At 34.3% G+C, this 24,992-nt stretch overlaps 1 long non-coding RNA gene across 1 annotated transcript; it reads right to left on the reverse strand.

Moving 5' to 3' along the window:
- Nucleotides 1-202: 202 nt before the first annotated feature.
- Nucleotides 203-2,220, reverse strand: LOC104102903 (uncharacterized). Its single transcript, XR_011412854.1, has 3 exons — nucleotides 2,060-2,220; nucleotides 1,682-1,772; nucleotides 203-1,269 (listed from the first exon to the last, which is right to left on the reverse strand). It is a non-coding gene; the product is annotated as an uncharacterized lncRNA (long non-coding RNA).
- Nucleotides 2,221-24,992: the final 22,772 nt, after the last annotated feature.

Below are 24,992 nucleotides of genomic sequence, written 5' to 3' on the forward strand. Positions count from 1 at the left end.
GATAAGGTACATGTGCACGCGCGTATCCTAATATATCTATCTATACTGTATTAAAAGCACGAATGCCCTTGGCGAAATGTCATTCCCCTTTTTTATCCTTTGTAAGTGCATTTTAAACTGGATAAAACTGTAAATATTAATAAAGTATTTGTGGAAGAAAAAATGAAATTGCGTAAAAAAAAAAGGAGAAAGAACAAGAGAATAAGCGAAATACGACTTCTTCAATTAATATCCATAACAAAAAGTGATTTTCGTAGGGTAAAAAAAGAAAAAAAGAACTAAAAGGAGGATAAGCAAGAAACATGCAATATCCTTTTAAATTTCCGTGGGTTCAAAAGGAAAAAAATTAAAAGAATAAGTAGGAAACTTATTATAAATTAATATCCCTATTAATTTCAATGACACCAGGGTTTAGTCTCTCTCGGCTAAAGATTTCATTATTGTTTTAAGAGTGTTTTTTTGTGTCTTTTACCTTGTTATCTTTCATTGTTGATTGTTGTTTTAACTTGAAAAGAGTCTTGCTTTGATTTCTCTTTTATGTTCTTTTTAGTTTGCCATATGACAAGTTTAATATTTTCATTAGGGTTTTTGAAGCCTTAACCGTTGATTGTGATTCAAACTCTTTTATTGCTTATTAGTGCTTTTACTTTTATTTACCATCTTCTTTTATGTTCTTAACTTGGTATTGTCTAACCTTTGTGTTTTCTTCCTCCAAGTTTTAGGTTGCCGATTCTAAATCTTAGAAACTTTTGGATCTTTTAAAAACTAACACAACAAAGTATATCGAGGTAACTTATTATTTATTTTGTTCCTCACCAAACGAGATATGAATTACGCCTTAGCATGTGAGTCCCTTAATTTTTTTTTTTTTTTGTTTTATAAAATATTATTGTAACATTTGAAAGTTTTCTTGGTTTAGTTTGTTGTTACTTTTGTTTTTGATGCTTTTATAGGATTTTGGAAGAATTATTTTTCACTAAAGTCTTTTTCTTTTCACCATCCAATTTAATTTTTTAGGATAAAAGATAATGTTGGTTAATATTTTGGGTTAAAAGAGGATTTATGTTTGAGAAAATATCTAAACACTAACGTAGTCATATTATTTTATATTTATATACTGACATCAATATTACACAATAATACACTAAAGCTAGTAATAGAAAAATTGCGAGGCTATTTACAAAATTACAAAGAAAAAATAACAAAAACTTTAGATGTTTACCTCCTCAGGCCAGTTCATGTTGCCAAAAGACCTAGTAGGTTTAGCAACTGCGAAAGAAAAATAAGAATCTAATTTATAATAAGTTGTTTGTTTTCCATAATAAATTGATACTACAGAATCATTTCTGTACCATAAATAAAATAAGGCTGCAAAATTGCTACTTATTTTCCATATTAAAAGTATTTGTTAGCATAAATACTGTAAAAGAGAAAAGAATTAATGAATCCCTAATTGCTAGGTCTTTATAGAAGCCCTAAACACTAAACTCTTAATCAATTTCAGTGGAACCTGCCGACTAATCCAGATTCGTTTTGGAAGAACTTGACCCGATTAATTTAGATTTACACCATAGAAAGCTTACCATGGGAGATTTTAGGGTTCCTAACAAAAAGGGAATATCATTCTCAAACTCAAACTCAAACCTGGAAAACTTCTAATCAACGGCGAAAAAAACTTTACCATTCTTGAGGCTTTCCTGTTGAATTCCTGGACATTCTCCTCCCCTCCAAAAGCCCCAAGCCCGAAAAGGGTTTGCTGAATATTTAGAGAACTGCAAATTTCTATTAGAGCTTAGAAAAATCCATAGGCAGACAAATATGCAAATAGAAATCAAGAAAAACTATGAAATAACTTAGGTCAATCAAGAAAAACTATGAAATAACTTAGGTCTAATGAGAGAAAGAGAGAAAACAGTGGGTGACAGATAGAGAGTGAGCACGCATAGCTTCAAGCATGAATATATATCTCATGTAAGAAAACACCATGGGTGCTCACTCTCTTCTGTCACCTCCTTTAATTACCCCAACTTATTTAGGACTTGTCACCTCCTTTAATTACCCCAACTTATTTAGGACTAAGACGTTCTCGTTGTTGTTATCTGAACCTTGAAGTCTAAGTCTCGTACTGCAAAAAGTGAAATTTGGAACACATAAAATAAGAACCCTAGACTTCAAAGAGTTGCTACTATTTTGCTGTTCCATAACAAGGGAACAAGGCTATTGATATATGATTTGATTTGTGAGGAAATAGTGTGTAGTCTTATGGCCTTTATATAGGATGAGAACCAGACAGTTCCATTACGTAAGGAATAAATGTGTCTCTCTCTTTCTAGTAATATTTTATATATTTGGGATAATAACAAGCGCAAATAGATAGAGATTTATATGTGCGCACTAAACAGAAGAGTCCAACTCAAAAGACTACTTTATAAGTAAGGCACATTATATTCAATCTATAAACTCAATTACCAATAGTCTTTACTATGAATGAAATACTCAATTGGTGCACAAACGATGGACATCGCTTGATCGAGGATCAATAACCTCATTTTCTTTCGATTTGACTCTACTTGGTCACGGCTGGCATTCCTTAGTTATGGGTCCAGGCCATCAGTCCAAGTCGCGTTCTCAAGCGTTGATCAACCTACTCTAATACTAACATATAATAGTTACTTTTATAGAAAATAATCGGTATATATATATATATATATATATATATATTTAGCTAGCAAATTTAATTAGTTTTGGCTGACCCCTACTTGCCCAAAACAAAAACCCTTGGCTGGACTTACCAGAGACCTCTATAAATTCAAATTACTCTTACCGATGCTTCTTGTAATTTTACATAATTTTTATTTATCTAGTAGCCACCCCTCATCCTTTGTCATCTTTATTGGCCTAATATGGACAGAAAAGTTTCTCAGTTGATGACAAGAGGATTACATGCACAAGTGAAGCAGTGGATTCTGAGTTTTCTTGCCATTTGGATAATTTCCATAGCTGTGAAAGCTGATACATAACCATATTTTAGATGGATTTCTCTTCTTTTAACAAAAGCTTCATGTGCTTTAATCGAGATTTTGCATAACAGTTTCATATATTCTAGAAAAATTACTTGTTAATTACAACTATTTGTGGTCCAAACACACACCTGAAAATTAAAAGGCCAAAACAGTGCATTTCAAAATGAAGGCAACTGGAAATGTGAGCAACATGATTGATGCAATTTACCCATAGAACACTGAAAAGTACTACAATTAGTAGGATTAGGGTTTAAGCAAAGGTCAGATGCAAGTGTGTTATCTCTATATAAGAAGATCTAGAAAAAAACTTAAGTTCTTAGACTTCTAAATTTAGGTTTAATTTATCATTGATTAGATTATAAACTAACATGAGAATATGTATTAATTAACTACTATATGATTTAGCAATAAAAGTATGTGAAAATATATCACGTTTTCATTTAAATTGATTAAACGTCGTGTACGACTAAATTTATACGGTAATGTAAACAGAAATTACAGGATTATAGGATTATAGTGGCAGTTCTTCTTCCACCCTCCCTCCCCCAACCCAAAAAAAAAAAAAAAAAAAAAGAAAAACCCCACCATACCGCATTCCCCTGCGAGAAAAAAATTACTAGCATAACTTAACATAACTAATGATGTGTAAAAAAATTATATTGTAGTTGTATTTTAATGGATTATAACAGATTATTTAATTAAACAGTAAAAGAAAATGGCACTCTATCGGATTAAAGTCAAAAGACAAAGGGTAAAATGTCAAGTTAGAAATAGTTTATGAAAGATTGACCAATTAAAGATGAACGCACGTTCATATACGTGAAGCCACGAGAAGATCTTCCACATACGGCGCAAAAGCAGCTTAAAGTATATATGCTTTATATTAATTTAACCTCAATAATGCAAAAAAAAAGAGGAAAAGGAACCTTTGACGAATGCTGAAAAATAATGTGTCCAATTAATGCGCAATCTGCCAGAATTCACTGGCCTTTATTTTTCTTAATATAAATAAATTCCATTTTGTGGGGGCTTAGATTTGATGCTTAGTGTAAACTAGTAATCAAATTTCTATGGGAAAAGATTACTCTCCTTTTTGAATGTCTTGATGAATCATTTGTGTTCCAATGGTAAAATTTACTTACACGGTTTATTACATCAAACCACACGAATATACCATAATTAAGTAATAGGAGTAATAAAAGATGAAAATATACATTGATTAATTATAGTTTAGTGATAACAATTACATATATTTATTAGATTTGTATAAACATCAAATGCAAGTAAATTTTTATCCATCTGAAAAGCAGGTCATCTTATATGTATATTTCATCGTGTTAATTAACCCAATCATTAAGCTCTTATTTTAATTTAGTTGAATGATATCCACATTAATTAAGGATTTTCCATAAAAACCATTACTTAAATTCAATTTATTAAATGCGCCTTTTCTTACTAAAAAGCATTACATTAATTTGAGTTGCTAAAACTTATTCTACCAGTATCTTAATGAGTTTAACTTATTTATGCTAATACTGGTCATATATTTTATATTATCACGTTATTCAAAAGATATTTATTGGTAATCCTCCATAAAGAAAACATAGATTGTAATCTTAAAATTAAGATAAATTATCTGCTAGAATATGCAAAAATAATCTAATGATATAAAATTCTTCTTCAATATCAACGCATATAAATTAAACTCTTAATTATAAGAATATGTTGCTCCTATCCTACCTGACAACACTACTAACCTGAAAATGTAGCAGTTCAACTTTTATGCAACATATTGAACAGTTGTAATTATTTATCTACATATAGTTGTTATGGTGGTAGGATCCATTATAAAGAAAGGTCGACTCTCTAATGAAACAGTGAGGGCTAAGTGTCAACCAGATTAGGCTATAATCTTAATGTTATATGCCTTAATCTAGAAATGAATGATTGCGCTGGGTACATGCTTATTGATCTAAAAATGACAAGTGGCGGTGGTCATTGCACGAATATAGTATTTTCATCAAGGAGATTCAAAAACTTTAAAAATAAAAAAAAGAGAAAAAATTAAAGAATTCAACATATAATATACATATATAAAAAAAATATTTTTTTATATAATTTTTCGACAAAGGGAGTTGAACTTCCTTCGGAACCTAGCTACGTCCATGGTGATGGCCATACTATAGTTCAATGTGTCCCAATTGGGCATCACTAATTAACATAAGCGAATACAACATGTTAAACTGAATTTATTAAATTAAATTCTTAGCACTGAATTTACTATTTAAAGTATGGGTTCAAAAATTAAATACTTGTTGAATATTTATTATTTTTCATATTTAAATTTATATTCCGTGTCAAAAATATTGTATTCAGTTAAACTGCCAAACCAAAGCTACATCGGCCGCTGCTAGTCACCAATCATGATTAATGTTTTAAAAGGCGTGGGCGTAAGGCGAGGCGTTTTACGTATGTCTCAGCGGGGCGTAAGCCCCATAGGTATTTAATTTTTAATATTTTATAAAATAATATAATTACAGTAAATATTTATAAACATGTAAAATTGAATAAAAATTGAAGAAAACTATAAATATGTGAATATATATATATATATATATATATATATATATATATATTATATATATATATATATATATATTATAACATCCCCACAAAAAACTAGTCAAAACAATCTATTATACGCTACTTAGAAGCACAAGTAACTTGAGTCGAAAAGAATGAAGTTTTCTACATGGAGGAATAAAAAGGATGACTAACCTGCAATTTGAACTTTGAACTTGCTGCTATGAAGTAGAATGAAGTTCTCTTTATATTTGTAAAAAAAAAACTGAATATTTTGTTGCTTTTGGGAGATATGCAGACTAGCGGACAAGATAAAAAATTGGGAAAGACCATGATTTAGGGGTTCAATCAATAAAAAAGGTCTTGACTTTTAAATTTAATACATTTTAGTTTCTTTTTAAAACTTTTGAGTAATTACCAAGGTGACTTTTGAGAATTTGAGTATTATATGAAGGACTTATTCAACAAATTTTATTTTAATTTGAAAAAGTCTCTCAGGCTTACGCCTCAAACGCTTGGGCGTACGCTCTCAATTACTGGGCGTACGCCTCTTGAGATTTTAGCCCCACACAATCGCCTCAGGGCGTTTTTGGTGCGTCTCGCCCCGAAAACGTATTTTAAAACACTGATCATGATAAGCATATTCTGGCAACTGTCATGACGAATAGTATGGCAGGTATATATGCCACCATTGAATCTTTGTTTGGACTCAGAATATATCCTCTTGCATTTAAAATTCCAACACAACTAAATGTAGGTTACTCTCAAACCTGGATACTGTACTACTTTATATATTCTTGTTACTCAACTTACCTACAAGTTTTTAGCAACCATCTTCAGAATCTCTACTTCTCTTTTTAACTGTCTTTAACGTTGCCTATGTAGATCTAATATTACTTTTCAGATTTTAAATAAATTAAAAGACACATCCGCATTTAAATTTACCACAAAGTTAGTACAGATTATGTTCAGTTGCTTAAAAGATTTCACCTTTGAAGTTTTGCAATAGATAAATTGGTTTGAGCATTAATTAATACTCTATGGCAGGGGTGTATATGGGTCGAGTTGGTTCACATTTTTTAATTACCAAACCAAACCAATTGTATCGGGTTATTAAATTTAAATACCAAACCAAACCAATAAAAGTCGAGTTTTTTAATCTCGGATTTTCGGATTTTTTTCATAAAATCTTCATAGCACAAAACGTAAAATTTGTGCTCCAAATATTTCTTTAATCCTGCTAAGACAAAACTATATAAGGTATTTTTCAATAAAATAATATAAATATGAGATGAGTCATGGCATTGTACTAAAATATTCAACAATAAAGATAATAAAATCGCATAAAATAAATATTATTAATAAAGCATAATGAAAACAAACATAATTTAAAATTATGACTAATAAGTACTATTATTTACATGACTAACCACTAAAAGAAAAATAAGTTATACATTTTATCTAAACAATGAAAAAGCTAAAAAATAGATATCCAACACTATTTTCATCCATAGTACAATTGAATTGAATGTCTTTTATTAGCATTAGTATTGATTTGATTTTGGTTTAGGATTTATTTGAGTTACTAACATTTATGGACTATAAAACTTATTGGAGCATCCAAAAATTATAAGTCCAATCTTGAAATAATAAGTTAAAAGATAAAACTATGAAAAAGCTTAATAAATATTTATAAACTACACTACCATAAATATTTTTATGTATTAAATATATTTAAAACTTCTATACATATAATGTCGGGTTGGTTTGGTTTCGGTTTGACTTTTTTTAGTTAAAACCAAACCAAACCAAATATGGTCGGGTTTTCTTTTCCAACACCAAACCAAATCAAACCAAATCATAGTCAGATTTTTTTTTCGGTTTGACTCGAATTATCGGGTTAGTGTGATTTTTCGGTTTTATTTGTACACTCGTACCCTATGGTACGCCGTTATGTTGCATATATAAAGTAACATATGCATTTTAGTTGATCATTAATATGGCACGTTTTAAAGTTGTTGAATTCTTCTATATACTCAAATATTTGCATCTCAGGCAGTCTAATAAAGACTCTTCAACTTAAAAAATTTCATGTCTGAACTTTAAGAAAAGAAAAAAAAATCAAATTCGAAACCTGATCAAATTAAAAATGGAAGCATATTTTTCATTCAATCAGACCTTATGATTCCTCCAATTTTCATACATCTCAATTTTGACTATCTAAATAGTTCAGATTCCTTTTTTGTGAAGATCATACAATTGCAAATTGGTGAATCATGTTATCCCTTTTTTCCCAATCCGGGGTTTGATATCTTTATTGAGATTTTACTGATCGAAACTTTTTACTGTGATGGTAAAACAATACTTTAGAGGTAAAGTGTTCCTTGCTAAAAACGATTTAATTCTAAAAAATCTACACTTTTAGTTAGAGGTATACAAATGAAACCGATAAATCGTACAAACCAGATAATTCGAGTCAAATCGAAAAACAAAATCCGACTATGGTTTGGTGTTGGAAAAACAAACCCGATCCTATTTGGTTTGGTTTGGTTTTAACTAAAAAAAAGTCAAATCGAAACCAAACCAACCCGACATTATATGTATAGAAGTTTTAAATATATTTAATACATAAAAATATTTATGGTAGAGTAGTTTATAAATATTTCTTAAGCTTTTTCATAGTTTTATCTTTTAACGTATTATTTCAAGCTTGCGCTTATAATTTTTGGATGCTCCAATAAGTTTTATAGTCCATAAATGTTAGTAGCTCAAATAAATCCTAAACCAAAATCAAATCAATATAATGCTAATAAAAGACATTCAATTCAATTGTACTATGAATGAAAATAGTGCTGGATATCTATTTTTTAGTTTTTCCATAGTTTAGATAAAATGTATAACTTATTTTTCTTTTAGTGGTTAGTCATGTAAATAATAGTACTTATTTGTCATAATTTTAAATTATGTTTGTTTTCATTAAGACTTATTAATAATATTTATTTTATGCGATTTTATTATCTTTATAGTTTAATATTTTAGTACAATGTCATGACTATCTTATATTTATGTTATTTTATTAAAAAACACCTTATATAGTTTTATCTTAGTAGGATTAAAGAAATATTTGGAGCACAAATTTTACGTTTTATGCTATGAAAAAAAACCGAAAAACCCGAGATTAAAAACACCAATTTTTATTGGTTTAATTTGGTATTTAAATTTAATAACTCGATACAATTGATTTGATTTGGTAATTAAAAAATCTGAATCAATCTTGACCCATGTACACTCCTGCTTTTTATTAAAGACGGAGGAATAATGACCTCACGAACTTTTTATGAAGAAATATGTTCTCATCCTATCATCCGCTTTCACTTTCGGCAACAATTAATGGACGACCTTTGGAAAGGAAAAGTGTCATGCAAATTGTGATTCATTTTGGTGGCTGTATCCCATCCACTACTTTCTTATCGATCAGTCACATTCTTATATTTTCCTCCTTTTCCCCCCTCTTTTGGACTCAATCAGTTTTTCCTTCAGGCTTTAGTATTTTAGAACATAAATATTTCAGATTGATGGGCTTATACGATGTCACGATCCAAAATCCCATCACAAGCGTCGTGATGATACCTAGTCTCTAAAACTAAGTAAGTCAATTTCCATTACATTTCGAAACTATTTTTTTTTTATAAACGAAACCAACAACGGAAATAATTATAACAACCTCCCAAGAATGGTAATACTGAGTCACGAACTCTAACATAATACATGAAATGATCTCAATGATCGAATACTCAATACTGTTTGATTAAAAATTAATAGTACAATAAAATGAACAGACTCCAAGGGACTGCAACGACCAAGCAGCTCTACCTTGAATCTTTTGCGATCACACTCTAACTCTGTCCAGGTCCGATACCTCCAATACCTGGCTCTACACAAAAATGTGCAGAAGTATAGTATGAGTACACCACGATCGGTACCCAGTAAGTATCAAGACTAACTTCAGTGGAGTAGAGACGAGGTACAATCAAGATACTCACTAGTCAAATAACATGTACAATATAGCAGTATACAATAGTACTGGAAAATAACTAGCAATGATAACAACAAACTCAACCAGTAACATAACAACAAGGCAATAAGAACATCATAATTATTACTCAGGCGAATAAGGAACACAAATACAATCAACAAGTCAAGTCCTTCAAATATAAATCCTTCACATATTATTCTTTAAGATAAATATCTTTTGAATATACTTCTTTTGAATAATTATCTTTCAAATATAATTCTTTTCAATAAATATATTTTCAAATAAAAGTCACCATGTGACACCTCATTTCACAACATTCATATTTTCCACGGCACCTCGTGCCCATATTTCTATCACCATCACACCGACAACTCACGTGTCAATAATAAAATTATCATATTTTTCTCCGGCACCTCATGCCCATATTATTTTCATAACTGCACGGACAACTCACGTACCAAAATATCAATGTATATAAGATCTGCATGATCAATTTATTTTCAATAAAGTAAGGTTAAAAATCTTTAAATCAAGTAAGAAATCAACAAAAAGATAAGTTTATTTTAGAAATCGTTTGAGTGAGGAAAAATGACATTTCTATTAAAATAAAGCATCAGCTAAACTACTGATTTGGATATAGAATTTATTAAATTAAACATACTAGAAATTTTTCTTTTATTTAAAACAACTCAATCATCAAAAACAAGTTCAACCGAAAAATACAAATCCTCAAAGTCTTGTACGAAAAAGTCAAGGTCAACACAATACACCAAGAAATATAAAACAATTAATATCAAGTCAAATAATACATCACGAAAAATACAAGAATTTATAAATTACGAAAAAATAAAATAACCAAAGGCAAGTGCATCCATAGAAAATATCAACAAAAGGGCACTCCCGAAATACTGCCTCGTAGTCCCAAAAGTAAATATACAAGACAGGAAAAATCTCCCGAGGTACCGCCTCGTAGTCCCAAAAGTAAATATGCAGGGGAATCTCCCGGAATACCGTTCCGTAGTCCCAAAGTAAATGTGCAGGAAAAATCTCCCGGAATACCGGTCCGTAGTCCCAAAGTAAATGTGCAGGGCAGGGGGATCTTCCGAAATACCGTTTCGTAGTCCCAAAGTAAATATGATTTCAACAACTGCACATCAAGTGCTCACATATCACATTTGCCACAGAAATCAACAATACATCATTTTTCACAATAAGGTGCCCATGACTCGACCATAATGTGTACAAAATCTTAACAAAATATATTTTACATAAATTCAAGGTGGCAATCACACCAAATCATCATATAGAAACAATTTCAACAAACAAAGATCTAGGCATGACAAATAGAGGATTTAATAAGTGCCAATAATTTCCAATTTAATACATAAGGGCATCTAAGAATTTTTAATCAATGAAATTCGCACATATAAACAAAGTACGTACTCGTCATCTCGCGTATATGGTTTTCAATTACACAATTTGCACATAAAACTCAATGCCTAAGGAAAAATTCTCCCACTCGAGGTTAAGCAAGACACTTACCTTTTTGAAGTTAGGCCGATATTCCAAAATCGCCTTCTTGCTTGAATTGACCTCCGGACGGCTCCAATCTTTCTTTAGCCTTCCTTATATTACTACGAGGTTCCGAAAATTCTAGCAACTTCAATCTATTTAGAAGCATAACAAAAGTGAACCATAATTAGGAAGATTTTCATGGCTTCAACTCATTTGAGCATTTTATCAAACACTAGGTGTGCAAATTTGGTTACAAGGTTCTTCTACAAGATTTCTTTCATTCCACAATCCAATCTTTACTTATTTGATCTCAAAAATCTTTCTACAAATCTTATTGGTACAATCATATATACATAATACTCTTACACTCAAGAATCATACTCCCAATCACCAATCTTTTACCCCAAACTCGAAATTGAAGAATAGGGATTGAATCTTACCTCTTTGATGAAGATCTTGTGATTAGCTTCCTTGATCCTTGAAGATTGGATGATTAGAATATTAGGTTCCCTCCTTACCTCTCTAAAATACTCTTACCTCTCTCTAAAACCCTCAGAAAAATACCCCAAAATAAGCCCCAAAGCCTATTTATCAAAATGGGGTTGGGTTACGAAAATAGAAAAATTAACCCTCAGAAAGCAGGTCTGCGGTCGCATAATGGACCACAGAATGGGTATGCGGGCCGCAAAACTGATCGCAAAATTGATGCCCAGAACAGGGCTCTTCCGGTCCATTCTGCGACCAGTTTGCAGTCGCAGAAGTAGTTTTGCGATCGCATAATTGTTTTGCGATCGCATAATTGGTCGCAGAATTGTATTTTTCCAACCTTTGGTAATTGGGTCATAACTTCTTGTAGAAATGTCCGAATGATGAACGGTTTGAAACGTTGGAAACTAGACACATAGACCTTTATTTTGATAGGTAATACACTATATAAATCTTCATAGAAAGATAGGTATTCTCGTTTGAAGTTAGGTCTTGTGCGAGCTCACTTGAAACTTAGTCTATTATGAAATTTCCAACTTCAACATTCGATGCCGAAACCTACCGAATCAAGTCCGATTGACCTCAAATTTTGTACACAAGTCATAAGTGACATAACGGACCTATTCCAATTTTCAGAATTGGATTCCGACCTCGTTATCAAAATTTCAACCTTCGATCAAACTTTCCAAAAATCGTCTATTTTCCAACTTTCGCCAAAATGCGTCGAATTGTCCTACGGACTTCCAAATCCAAATCCGAACACGCGCCTAAGTCCAAAATCACCATACGAAACTATTGACATCATCAAAATTCTAATCCGAGGTCGTTTGCTCAAAAGTTAACTCTTTGATCAACTCTTTCCATTTAAGCTTCAAAATGAGAATTTCTCTTTCAATTAAATTCTAAATCTTCCGAAAATCAAACTCGACCATACCCGCGGGTCATAATACATATTATGAAGTTGCCTGGGACCTTAAGTCATTGAACGGGGCATTAATTCTTAAAACGACAAGTCGGGTCGTTACATTCTCCACCTCTTAAACATACGTTCGTCCTCGAACGTGCCAAGAATCTTTCTGAGGACTTTAAATTACTGAGTGTATTTTTACACACATACTTGTGGGTGATTCTACGTTCCAGCAATTTAACACGGGTCCGACGACACCATCTCAATGAGATTATTTCTTTTCTCCATTCTTATAAGCTTTAAAGTAAATTCCCTAACTCTCCAATCATTTCCATAAGGCCTAATTTTCACTTTGACACACGATATTTGTCTCAACTGGCTATAGTAACTCGTGCCCACGCACACATCAACTTTCTTGATAGTGTTGAAGTACTTCAAACAAATTTCGGGTTGCTACATTCTTCCCCGCTTAGGATCATTCGCCCTCAAACACATAACATATTTATCTCTTCCTTTGCAAATCTCAATCCTCCAAATTTTACTAACTCCCAAATTTTTCAGAAATTTCGGCAGAGTCCCCCTTATAATTGGGCCTATCCACCTGCTAGAGTAATACCAAAACCACTCCTAACAACACAATAAAATACCACAAGGTATATATCAATAACACCAATCTCAGCATTACAAGCACTGCATTATCATAATGATATCAGGATATGAAGCACATCATATGTATGCTCATCACCACATCTCTGGTCTTAAAAGTTATTCATAATTAATTCCAGCATTATCAATTAATCTCATATTAACTACCAACTCATTTCAAAATTTTCACAACATTGACAACAGAATGTGAGGCATGAAGACCTCGTGATTGCTTACTCGGATTGATGAGTCGCATTTAACGTTACTTGGGCACTCATCTCATAGGTTAAAACTCAATATTTACAGCACGAAAATGGCTGAATATGCAGAGAAAAATATACAAGAATTATCAAATAAGCCTAACAGACATGACTCCATATTAATACTATTGTACAATTAAATTTCACAAAGGAAATATTTTAAACTCATAAATATTTCACCACAAGGACCTCGTCCTTACATAACTTCCATCGCGGCTTGCAGCCCGGTTTAGATATTTCACATCATGTAAAAAAAAGCGAGGATCTCGTCTTCAACTCCGAATCACAAGTATGTTGCACATTGTGCCAACTGTAATTTTCAATTTCTTTTCTTTCTTTTCTTCAATATATTTCATAAATAATTTTCACAATATATAATGAACCCTCATATTGGTAGGACATATAATTCATAAAATTAAAATCAATTATTCTGAAATCACATCAAAACTCACAGTAGTGAGAAATAAAAAGTCACGTTTGGACTTATAGCCCTCAATGATGTACAAAATAAAAAAATGATAAACACATGCTAACATCATCAAACCTCCCAACAGGGATACACATGTGAGTGGTTCACAAAATTTCGAAGCTTACCCATAAGCAGAGCATAATAGGAGGACTCACCTTAATATTCAGATCCAAATCAAATTAAGGAAAATATCCTTTTTTATAACAAATCAGGATCATACCTGTAACGACACTATCTGATGTATCGGCCTCAACTAAATCATAGCATTTATAACAACGAGTCGGGCCTTCACCTCTTAGGCGCCCACTACCCGTCTGTCCTTCACCTCTAACTGACAGTGCACATGAAGTATTAACTGGAATAAAGCTTGTAGTTGGAGTGTTATGATGAAATCCACCCCTCCCAAGTCTGGGATAATTTTTCTTGATGTGTCTAGTATCACCACACTCATAACAACCCCTCTGCGGATTCGACTGCTCACATTGAGTCTGTGTCGGACAACTGAAATAACCATTATAGGAACCCCGTGCCGGTGGTGCATTAAAAGAACTTACTGGAATACCTCGAGTATTCTGGAATTATTTCCATGACCCCGTTGATACTGAAATGTAGAATTATTAACGACGCGGGAATACCGCAAGTCCCAGCATCATCCCATACAAAACTCAGCTCTTAATCATATACAAGTTTCAGAGAACCTTTCAATACAACATAAATACATCTCAGGCCAAAACTCATATAACACATGACCCCGCAATCTGATCGTTGATAGTGGACTCCCTCACTTGGCGTGAAGCCATAGGACACATTCTGATGATCCATAATACTAACCTTCATCGCTCGTAGGACACCGGTCATAAGACACCTCAAGCCATTTATTTGGCGCATGTCATCCTCGTGATAGTAAAGCTCGCTTCCTCCAGTGCCTTTTTTGCGTATGTACCCTTAGTTAAATAGAAATCCCATACGAACTACATAGTCTATAATACCACCAACTATTTCAGATCTACATCCACCCCATGACCCTACCACAATTGTGATGATTAGGCAATTAATTAAACCTTCTTAATATCATACTTATCAACCAGATGTCAGAACCCGTTGCACTTCAATGTGCACAACTGAATGATCTCTCAATACTTCCGCATCCTCGATCTGGAGTACACGTTGTAATAATGATTGAGCAACCCTGGCCCCCTTATAACCCCTCTATAGTATCACGAACTGTTGGCGCAAAGTTGATACCGAGTGCGCAATTTCATACATGAGTGGATGAAAAAGAATATAAGATATATGCTTCAAGCTGAATAAATGCCGCACGATAAGGAATGAAAGAAGTGAAATTTCCTAACAGTTTTGTAGCCTCTCGAAGATAAGTACAGACGTCTCCGTACCGATCCGCAAGACTCTACTATACTTGTTCGTGACTCGTAGAACCTATGAACCTAGTGCTCTGATACCAACTTGTCACGACCCAAAATCCCACCACAAGCGTCGTGCTGGCACCTAGTCTCTAAGACTAAGTAAGCCGATTTCCATTACATTTTGAAGCTATTTTTTTTTTAATAAACGAAACCAACAACGGAAATAATTATAACAACCTTCCAAGACTGGTAGTACTGAGTCACGAACTCTAACATAATACATGAAATGATCTCAATGATCGAATACTCAATACTGTTTGATTAAAAATTAACAGTATAATAAAATGAACAGACTCCAAGGGACTGCGACGAACAAGCATCTCTACCTTGAATCTTTGCGATCACACTCTAACTCTGTCCAGGTCTGATACCTCCAATACCTGGCTCTGCACAAAAAATGTACAGAAGTGTAGTATGAGTACACCACGGTCGGTACCCAGTAAGTATCAAGACTAACCTCAGTGGAGTAGAGACGAGGTACAGTCAAGACACTCACTAGTCAAATAACCTGTACAATATAGCAGTATACAATAGTACTGGAAAACAACTAGCAATGATAACAACAAACTCAACCAGTGACATAACAACAAGGCAATAAGAACATCATAATTATTACTCAGGCGAATAAGGAACACAAGTACAATCAACAAGTCAAGTCCTTCAAATATAAATCCTTCACATATTATTCTTTAAGATAAATATCTTTTGAATATACTTCTTTTGAATAATTATCTTTCAAATATAATTCTTTTCAATAAATATATTTTCAAGTAAAAGTCACCATGTGACACCTCATTTCACAATCATAAAAATTACGGGTCTCAGCCCACATTCATATTTTCCACGGCACCTCGTGCCCATATTTCTATCACCATCACACCGACAACTCACGTGTCAATAATAAAATCATCATATTTTTCTCCGGTACCTCATGCCCATATTATTTTCATAACTGTACGGACAACTCACGTACCAAAATATCAATGTATATAAGATCCGCATGATCAATTTATTTTCAATAAAGTAAGGTTAAAAATCTTTAAATCAAGTAAGAAATCAACAAAAAGATAAGTTTATTTTAGAAATCGTTTGGGTGAGGAAAAATGACATTTCCATTAAAATAAATCATCAGCTAAACTACTGATTTGGATATAGAATTTATTAAATTAAACATACTAGAAATATTTCTTTTATTTAAAACAACTCAATCATCAAAAACAAGTACAACCGAAAAATACAAATCCTCAAAGTCCTGTACGAAAAAGTCAAGGTCAACACAATACACCAAGAAATACAAAACACTTAATATTAAGTCAAATAATACATCACGAAAAATACAAGAATTTACAAATTACGGAAAAACAAAATAAGCAAAGGCAAGTGCATCCATAGAAAATATCAACAAAAGGGCACTCCCGAAGTACCACCTAGTAGTCCCAAAAGTAAATATGCAAGACAGGGGGAATCTCCCGAGGTACCGCCTCATAGTTCCAAAAGTAAATATGCGGGAGAATCTCCCGGAATACCATTCAGTAGTCCCAAAGTAAATATACAGGGGAATCTCCCGGAATACCGTTCTGTAGTCCCAAAGTAAATGTACAGGGAAATCTCCCGGAATACCATTCCGTAGTCCCAAAGTAAACGTGCAGGGAAATCTCCCGGAATACCGTTCCGTAGTCCCAAAGTAAATATGCAGGGGAATCTTCCGGAATACCGTTCCGTAGTCCCAGAGTAAATGTGCAGGGGAATCTCCCGGCATACCGTTCCGTAGTCCCAAAGTAAATGTGCAGGGGAAATCTCCCGGAATACCGGTCCGTAGTCCCAAAGTAAATGTGCAGGGCATGGGGATCTCCTGAAATACCGTTCCGTAGTCCCAAAGTAAATATAATTTCAACAACTGCACATCAAGTGCTCACATATCACAACTTGTCACAGAAATTAACAATACATCATTTTCCACAATAAGGAGCCCATGGCTCGACCATAGTGTGTACAAAATCTTAACAAAATATATTTCACATAAATTCAAGGTGGCAATCACACCAAATCATCATATAGAAACAATTTCAACAAACAAAGATCTAGGCATGACAAATAGAGGATTTAATAAGTGTCAATAATTTCCAATTTAATACATAAGGGCATCTAAGGATTTTTAATCAATGAAATTCGCACATATAAACCAAGTACGTACTCGTCACCTCGCGTACATGATTTTCAATTACATAATTTGCACATAAAACTCAATGACTAAGGGAAAATTCCCCCACTCGAGGTTAAGCAAGACACTTACCTTTTTGAAGTTAGGCCGATATTCCAAAAACGCCTTCTTGCTTGAATTGACTTCCGGACGGTTCCAATCTTTCTTGAGCCTTCCTTACATTACTACGAGGTTCCGAAAATTCTAGCAACTTCAATCTATTTAGAAGCATAACAAAAGTGAACCATAATTAGGAAGATTTTCATGGCTTCAACTCATTTGAGCATTTTATCAAACACTAGGTGTGCAAATTTGGTTACAAGGTTCTTCTACAAGATTTCTTTCATTCCACAATCCAATCTTTACTTATTTGATCTCAAAAATCTTTCTACAAATCTTATTGGTACAATCATATATACATAATACTCTTACACCCAAGAATCATACTCCCAATCACCAATCTTTTACCCCAAACTCGAAATTGAAGAATAGGGATTGAATCTTACCTCTTTGATGAAGATCTTGTGATTAGCTTCCTTGATCCTTGAAGATTGGATGATTAGAATATTAGGTTCCCTCCTTACCTCTCTAAAATACTCTTACCTCTCTCTAAAACCCTCAGAAAAATACCCCAAAATAAGCCCCAAAGCCTATTTATCAAAATGGGGTTGGGTTATGAAAATAGAAAAATTAACCCTCCGAAAGCAGGTCTGCGGTCGCATAATGGACCGCAGAATGGGTATGCGGGCCACAAAACTGATCGCAAAAATTGGTGCCCAGAACTGGGCTCTTCTGGTCCATTCTGCGTGGTCGCAGAAGTAGTTTTGCGATCGCGTAATTGATCACAGAATTGCATTTTTCTAGCCTTTGGTAATTTGGTCATAACTTCTTGTAGGAATGTCCGAATGACAAACGGTTTGAAGCGTTGGAAACTAGACACATAGACCTTTCTTTTGATAGTTAATACACTATATAAATCTTCATATCAAGAGAGGTATGCTCGTTTGAAGTTATGTCTTGTGCGAACTCACTTGAAACTTAGTCTATTATGAAATTTCCAACTTCAACATTCGATGCCGAAACCTATCGAATCAAGTCCGATTGACCTAAAATTTTGCACACAAGTCATAAGTGACATAATGGACCTATTTCAATTTCCAGAATTTGATTCCGACCTCGTTATCAAAAATTCAACCTTCGATCAAACTTTCCGAAAATCGTCTATTTTCCAACTTTCGCCAAAATGCGTCGAATTATCCTACGGACTTCCAAATCCAAATCCGAACACGCGCCTAAGTCCAAAATCACCATACGAAACTATTGATATCATCAAAATTCTATTCCGAGGTCGTTTGCTCAAAAGTCAACTCTTTGATTAACTTTTTCCATTTAAGCTTCAAAATGAGAATTTCTCTTTCAATTAAATTCTAAATCTTCCGAAAATCAAACTCGATCACACCCGCGGGTCATAATACATATTATGAAATTGCCCGAGATCTTAAGTCGTTGAACAGGACATTAATTCTTAAAACGACAAGTCGGATCGTTACATAGGAGTAACATTTAATGGCAAGTCAAGTGCGTCATAAAACAAAAGAAAGGAAAAAAGAGAAAAAATTTCATTAGCATAAAGGAATACAAGATTCCCATACTTCAAATCATATGAGTCCTTTGGTCGTTGATTAGAGTTATGCATGTATTGATAATGTAAGGATTAAAATATATATTTTTTGGTAATTTGATTGTTTAATCCATGTATTACTAATATATGTATTAGTTATTCCATATTCTACCTTGCACAAATAATATATAGATTTGTTGTATAACTTATCCATTTTATTACTTGTTCCGCCAATAAAAAAAAAAGCAACCAAACATATAACATTAGTTTTGCTGATTTTTGTACGAGGTAACTAAAGGCTGCCAAACATGGTATTAGTTATGTTACTCCTAATACATAAATAACTTACTCTCTAACCAACTAACAAACGGTCCCTAAGTATATTTTTCAATCCTTAATCAGATGTATTCAATTCGAGTTCTGATTGGTAATTACCAACCTGGTAGGAGCACTTTTTTCTGTAATGCCTTACGCGTCATGAACGGGGCACCAACACAGGTACATGATACTATGGACCCCCCCTCCCCCCCCCAAAAAAAAGACCGAAAAGATAACTTAAGATTCATAATGGAGGGGTAGTAGAAGCGTTCTAATTCTATTTACACAAATCCTCCAGTGCTATTGGATTAATTCTTCTAAACAATATTAACTCGTCTTTTGATAGTGAAGCTTTCATACAAATATACAATAGTTGTTGATGACAATTCACCAAGTTCCTTTTTTCAGTCTTAAGGCAGTATATTTCCTGCGATTATTATCCAATACTAGAGGCTTATTTCTGCATATTATTCAAATGAGATCATTCCAAAAGAAGGTCAATCGTACGAAAAAAGAGGATAAAACAAAGGCAACATTATTGTGATGACCCAAAGGGTCATCTTGTGAATTAAGACTCTATTCCGGGCCTGTTAGCCTTAAAAATCTTATTTTTACTCACCTCGATTTGCGTGCGTAGTCTGAGCGTAAATCCGGAAAACCTTTATGTGGAATGAAGTAATAATTTTTGGAATTTAAAATTGATTTTTAGTTGACTTTGGTCAACGTTTTGAGTAAACGGACTTGGATCCGTATTCCGGCATTCCCGCAAGGTCCGTAGTAAAATATGTGATTTGGGCGTATGCCCGAAATCGAATTCCAAGGTCCCTAACTCGAGAAATGAATTTTTGATGAAAATTGTAAGACTGAAATTTTATGGATTTAAAGAAATTGATTAATGTTTGATCTCGTTGGTATCGGGCCCGTATTTTAGTTCCGGAACCCAGTACAAGTTTAATATAATATATAAGTCATGTATGTGAAATTTGATAGAAATCGGAGTTAATTTGATGTGATTCGGACGTCCGGTTGAGAAGATAGTAGTTTTGAAATGTTCTTGAGGAATACATGAGTTTTGATGCTAAATCCATAGTTTTAGGTATTATTTTTGTGATTTGATCGTACGAGCAAGTTCGTATGATATTTTTAGACTTGCGTGCATATTTGGTTTGGAGCCCCGAGGGCTCAAGTGAGTTTCGGATACGCTACGGAGTGATTTTAGAACTTAGAGAATTGCTAGTGTAACTGGTGTCTGTAGCAGGCCTCTAATCTCGCAATTGCGTGATCAGGCTTCGCAAATGCGAACCAAGCAGGTATGGCAATTGCGAGGTTTTTATCGCAATTGCAAAGAAATCCTAGGCCAGCAGTTCTCGCAATTGCGAGTTTATCTTCGCAATTGCGAAGGGGGTCCGGGGAAGGGCATATTCGCAAATGCAAACTTCTACCCGCAATTGCGATGGGCCAATTATCGCAAATTCGACATACTCTTTGCATTTGCGAAGGCAACGGAAATGTGAAGGTTCTCGCATTTGCGATGACCCCTTTGCATTTGCGAGCTTCACAATTGCGAAGCTCAGGTCGCAAATGCGACATCCGCAGCTGATAACTTTGGACTTAGACGGGATTTTTCATTTGTTCTTCAATTTTTCGAACCCTAAATGATTTTTGGACGATTTTTACGAGAAAATATTGGGGTAAGTGTTCCTTATCCTATATTGATTATATTTCATGATTTCATACTCATTTATATCATGAATCCGTGAATTTGTGGAAGAAAAATCAGATTTTTATAAATTCTTCCAAAAACGAAAGTTTAAGATTTGAAGGTCCATTTGATATCGGAATTGGATAATTTTTGTATGGTTGGACTCGTCTCGGAATGGGTGTTCGAATTTCATAAGTTTTTTCGAGATTTGAGATGTGGGTCCTACTGCCAAATATTTTAATGAATTTCGGATTTTATCCTTTCCTATGATTCGTATTGAGTATATTGAATTGTTTGTAAATAGATTTGAAGCTTTTGGAGACAAATTTAAAAGGAAAAGCTGTGATCGAGTAATTGATTGGAATTTGTAAAGCGAGGTAAGTGTCGTGATTAACCTTGACTTGAGGGAATAGAACCCTCAAATTATTTGTTATGTGAGTTGCATGTGAATGACGTATAGGCGAGGTGACGAGTGTCTATACGTCGTCAAATTAATTGTTTGCCTGCTTACTTGAAAAATCATAAATTATTTTAATACATGAATTAATTATTATAATAATTGTTTCTCTCATATTCTTTGTCAAATATTAAATTTTGAATTCCTGCATTAATTGTTACATGCTATTTGAATTATGTGCCTTAATTGTTATTTGACATTTAGCATATTAAATATTAAATTGCATATTTTCTCTCTGATTTCTATAATAATTTGCTATTTGCCTTTGTTTGTTTCATAATTAAATCATAATTATTATATGCTTGTTGTCTTATAATTTTATATTAATTATTGCATTTATTTGGGAAATTTCTTCTATAAGAATTGGTAAATGAATATGTTGGAGGAGCGGGTTGTACGCCGCAACAGAATTGATTATAATGAATATATTGGAGGATCGAGTTGCATGCCTCAACATAATTAATTATAAATAATATATTGGAGTATCGGGTTGCACGCCGCAACAGACTTATTAAAAGTCCATATTGGAGGATCGGGTTGCACGCCGCAACAGACTTATTTAAAAGTTGATGTGTGTGTGTGTGTGTGTGTATATATATATATATATATATATATATATATATATATATCGGGTTGCACGCCGCAACAGACTTGATTAAAATAAATATATTGGAAGAGCGGGTTGCACGCCGCAACAGAACTGAATGTTAATATATTGTGAGAGCGGGTTGCACGCTGCAACAGAATTGATGGAAATGATAATTGGTTATGACTGCTGAGTTGGCTTCAATTATTATAAACGAGTTACCTGATTTATTTCTACTATTATTGTTGTTACTAATATTGCGTACAGGTAATGTAAGTGACCCGCCTTAGCCTCGTCACTACTTCATCGAGGTTAGACTCAGCACTTACCAGTACATGGGGTCGGTTGTACTGATACTACACTCTGCACTTCTTGTGCAGATTTTGGAGTTGGTCCCAGCAGCGTACCATAGACTTGCTCGGATTTCAGGTACTCAGAGGAGACTTGAGGTATAACTGCATGGCGTTCGCAGTTCTGAAGTCCCCATCTACTTTACTTTAGCTGTGTGTTTGTTTTCAGACAGCTTTATTTTATTCAGATCTTTATTTGTATTTATTCTAGAAACTCGTGCATTTGTGACACCAATTCTGGGATGGTATTTAGACACCGCTGTCTTTATGGATTAATCACTATATTTTAGACCTTACTTCCGTTTATTTATTTGTTATTAATAAATTTAAAGATTGTTTAAAAATTGGTTAATATCATTCTAACATTGGCTTGCCTAGCAAGTGAAATGTTAGGCGCCATCACAGTCCGAAGGTGAGAATTTCGGGTCGTGACAATTATATTCGTGTAACCTAGATGTCATGTATGAGTTTTGTTTGCCTTAAAATCAGACAACAAATAAACTTATAAGTGGTTTTAAGGATATGTGATTTCACTTGACAAAAACAAATAATTGTCGGAATTAATGCTAGGGATTAATTATAAATAAAGCTAACCAATATGATGAACAACCACGACCCTCGAGCTAGACTGCCCTCGAACCAGCTAAGTATGCTATTAAAAAGTATGGACTTTAACAACAGAGCTTGCAAGAGAAAATATGATATATTGCCTTGTTGTGCATGAATGTATGTTTGTTACAAAAATGATTAAGACCCTCTTTATATAGCAGAGGAACCCTATTTATGGTATATTTCTAATTACAGAAGTAAATTTATCCGATCCTAACCGATATGTGCTGAGATTCCCGCCACGATCCTTGCCCGATCACAGATATCTCGGCTTTCCGTTATTCGGTGTAGCAGGCCTATTTCGATCTTGCTCAATCTCTTTCTCGCTTCGGTCTCGAATTGACCTCGATCCTGACCGGCCAGTGATCCATGGGCTTACCAATCCATCTCCGTACCATGTTCCGATATAACTGGGGTCGGACCTTGATCTTTCGTCCCGATTTCGGTTAGTCGTATGAAATTAGGCAAGCCCGATTTTGACCGTATACAGATAGGCCCCTCGTTGTTTGGAGTGCAATGACAGGAAATGAATTAAGTCTTCGAATCTACCCTCGATTTATCATGTCGTAAGCATCGTGACGTAAGCAGCAAGGGTGACCAAAATGTCCCATCGGTTTCGTTTCAGGAATTTATGGCGCGTCAGTTTTCGGTCAGCCACTAGCAACTTTGAACCGTCGCCGTGGAACCCATAGATAGTCCTTTTTTCCACTCCTTCAAATTTTACTTTCAATCTCTTCTGCTCTAATCTTCAAAGCTCCTTGCATTCCTCAAGTTCCTCATTTGCAAATCTTCAAGTTTTATTGCTAACCTCTTTTTAAAACACCAAATATCCTAATCCCTGTTCTTCCTTGTTCATAAAAATGGCTAAGACATCTAAAACTATCCCTCATAAGGAAACCGCCTCTTCATCAAAGTCCGCTAGCGTCGCGGCCGCAGCGGAACGTCCCCTTGAGGACTTCGTTCCGACGAAGTGTGCTACTGCTGCTGATTTCAAGATGGAGAACACACCCCCGATTCCGTGTCGATGTGAGCCGATGTCGAGGTACGTGTGTACAATTACAGAAGGTCTCCTCGAGAAGGTGAAGGATGAGCGCAACTGGGTAGGAAAGGATGTAGTAATTCCTGCCCCCCTAAGAATCCATCACAACTCACGTGGAGGGGTATCTAAGTGTCTATACTTACCCGTTCACGATAGCTCCCTTAGATCCCATCATCGTCGCCTTCTGCAAGAGGTACGATATCACTCTAGGCCAAATCCATCTGTCGTTTTGGAGGATCGTAATCCTCTTTCGATTCTTTGTAAGCAAGATCGAGGGCCATCCTTTTACCCTCGATCACCTCATGCGCCTTACGGGCCCTGACTTTATCATAGAGGCATGATCAAGATCCACCGTCGAGCTACCAAACCCCTATTCTCGAGCATAGATGAGACCTGCGACCGAGGTTGGATGGGCAGATTTGTCCGAGTAAAGACTTCGGATCTAATTTCTACCAAAGACATGTCGTTCCCCGAAAAGTGGAACATGAAATATAAGTACCGTTTTACCTCTGAATATTTATTTTGCCGTTTTGCTTCTTGCCTTCCCCTTATCTAAGTTTTTTAGTGTTGTATCTATGGCCGTTATGCCGGAAGTGATACCCGACCTTAGGCAATGGGTCGAGGGGTTAGTATCGCAAAAAGGGTTAGTATCGCAAAAATCTTACTCCGAGCGTGCCTGTATGGAGTTATCAAAGGGCCAATGGGAGGCCCGTAACCATGGTAATCTTCTTTCCTTAGAAAGGTTTCTATTTGGGTTTTGTT

The sequence above is a fragment of the Nicotiana tomentosiformis genome, chromosome 12 (genome assembly GCF_000390325.3).
Source record: "Nicotiana tomentosiformis chromosome 12, ASM39032v3, whole genome shotgun sequence".
NCBI lineage: Eukaryota > Viridiplantae > Streptophyta > Magnoliopsida > Solanales > Solanaceae > Nicotiana > Nicotiana tomentosiformis.